Below are 2,838 nucleotides of genomic sequence, written 5' to 3'. Positions count from 1 at the left end.
GATCACTTCTGAGGTTTATCTTACAAGGGTACAAGTGAATCTTTCTAAGAGCAGAATGTGAACGTTTTAAAATAATAACTAAGAAAATGACACGAAGGCTATGTTAACCAGTTTGAAGGAAGTGTTTCGGATTGTGTGTGAAAACCCCACACTGTACCCCAGAAATGCATTAATGTACATAGTTACCATTCAATAAAAAAAAAAAGAAAAAAAAAGAAGCTATCTAAATAGCCAATATATATGAAAAGATACTCAACCTCGTTACTCACTAGCAAATTACAGAGAAAAGAAACAACACTACACTTATCTACTATAACAAAAAAGACTGGCAATACTAAGTGTTGGTCATAATACAGAAAAACAGAACTCTCCTATGCTGCTTGTGAGTATGTAAACTGATAGAATCCTTTGGAAAATTCTTTAGCAATAAGTACTATATAAGAATATATACATTCTCTATGATCTAGCAATTTTACTTCTAGGTATATCTCAAGAAGAAATGTATGCATATGCATAAAATACATATACAAGAATGTTCATATAGTATTATGCCTAATAGCAACAAAATCTGGAAACAACCCAAATGCTCACCAATGATAATATAGAAAACGAAATTGTTTTATATTCATATACCACAACACTATAAATAGCAATATAAATGCACGACTGACTATAGCCACATGCAGCAACATAGATGAATCTTACATTTTGTCAAATAAAGGAAACTAGATATAAAAAGACATACCATATTATGGTATATATAAGGTTCAAAAACAGGCAAAATTATTTGATGATATTAAAAGTCAGGATAATGGCCACTTTTAAGTAAATGACAGGAGGTGGGACAAACGGGTTTCAGGGATGATGGCAATGTTCTATTTTTTAAAAAACTTAGAATAGAGGGCGGCACCTGTGGCTCAGTGGGTAGGGTGGCAGGTTTGAACCCAGCCCCGGCCACGCTGCAACAACAACAACAACAAAAAAAGTAGCCAGGCATTGTAGCTGGCGCCTGTAGTCCTAGCTACTCGGGAGGCTGAGGTTTTGCTTTATCGCCCTCAAAGTGAGACTCTGTCTCAAAAAAAAAAGAAAAAAAAACTTAGAATAGAGAAAAATAATAAACATTCAAGATATAGAAAGTAATATGACAATTACTATTTCTTGATCACTTACTATGTCGTGCTCTGCCATCACTCCCGCAACCCCTTTGTCCCTCCCTGTCCTTTACCTAAAAGTAACCACTATCCTGCCTTTTAATACCATCAATTAATTCTGCCTGCTTCTTAATTTTACATAAACAGTATACTACAGCAGTAGTACCCACCTTTTTTGGCACTAGGGACCAGTTTCATGGAAGACAATTTTCTCAAGGACCAGGGATGGTAGGGGATGGTTTCAAGATCATTCAAACTCATTACATTTATTGTGTACTTTATCTCTATTATTACTATATTGTAATATATAATGAAACAATCATACAATTCACCATAATACAGAAACAGTGGAAGCCCCAAGCTTGCTTTCCTGCAAATAGACAATCCCAGCATTAGCATTCACTGCCTCAGCTCCACCTTAGATTATCAGGCATTAGACTTTCATAAGGAGATCCCTTACACATGCAGTTCAAGAAAAGTTCATTTTCTTATGAAAATCTACTGCCGCTACTTATCTGACAGGAGGTGGAGCTCAGGTGGTGATGCAAGGAATAGGGAGTAGCTGTAAATACATGTACACATGAACCTTTGCTCACTTGCTTGTTGCTCATCTCTTGCTGTGCTGCCCGATTCCTAATAGGCCATGGATGGGTACCAGTCCACAGCCCAGGGGTTGAGGACTGCAATGCTATGATATCTCTTTAATATCTGGTTTCCTTCACTTGATAAAATGTAAGATTCATCTATGTTGTTGCATGTAGCTATAGTTCACTATTTCTATTGCTATTTATAATATTATAGTATATGAAGATATTACAATTTAGTTTCTATTAAGGTTGGTGGGCATTTGGGTTGTTTACATATTTTTTTGATTTTACGCATAATACTATGAATATTCTTGTATCTGTCTCTTATACATGCATTTATGTTTGAGATACATCTAGAATAAAATCTGCTGGATAATAGAAAATGTGTATATTCTTATACAATACTTATTGCCAAAGAATTTTTCAAAGGATTCTATCAATTTACATACTCATAAGGAGTATAGTAGAGTTTGGTTTCTCTGCATTACTACCAACACTTAGTATTGCTGGTCTTTTTTAATCTGAGATTTATAGATTTTAAAAACCTAAAGTTCAAGTAGCTTAAGCAGTTTACCTGATCATAAAGCTAATAAATGGTGAAGTAAACTTTAGACACCAAATCTGATTTCAAAATTGAGGTCAATTTCAAAATTAAGGCCAAACTTGCTCAGAAAGCATGTAGATCTTATAGTCTACAGACTGTTTCATGATCTCAGCCTTCATTATCACCAAGCCTCCTCCTTGTATACCAACCCACTCTCTTCCTTCCCTCAATTTCAGAATCACTATCCTTACCCTCATCACTTACTAACTTTACACTGTGGTAATCATAAACTACCTGCAGTTTCTTGAACAAGTCAAACTCTCTCGTAGGGTCATGTCTCGCAAATGCTGCTCCCTTACCTTAGAATGCATTCTTCTCTTCTTCTCTCCCTCCCTAACACATTTTGGCTTCATAGACTCTTATTAGTCCTTAAAGATCTAGGATGAGATATGTTACTATCTTCTTTGAAAATCTTTCCGGCTCGGCGCCTGTGGCTCAAGCAGCTAAGGCGCCAGCCACGTACACCTAGGGTGGCGGGTTCGAGTCCCCAGCCCGG

The 2,838-nt window shown here is 36.3% G+C and overlaps 1 protein-coding gene across 4 annotated transcripts in view; it reads right to left on the bottom strand.

Annotated features, from left to right (window-relative positions):
- Positions 1 to 2,838, bottom strand: part of SPATA22 (spermatogenesis associated 22) — a 43,799-nt gene that overhangs the window by 2,637 nt on the left and 38,324 nt on the right. The window lies entirely within an intron of this gene.

Source organism: Otolemur garnettii, unplaced genomic scaffold (genome assembly GCF_000181295.1).
Source record: "Otolemur garnettii isolate 467f Iridium unplaced genomic scaffold, OtoGar3 scaffold00145, whole genome shotgun sequence".
Taxonomy (NCBI): domain Eukaryota; kingdom Metazoa; phylum Chordata; class Mammalia; order Primates; family Galagidae; genus Otolemur; species Otolemur garnettii.
Note: the sequence above shows the minus strand (reverse complement) of the source record. Positions and strands in the feature narration are given on the sequence as shown.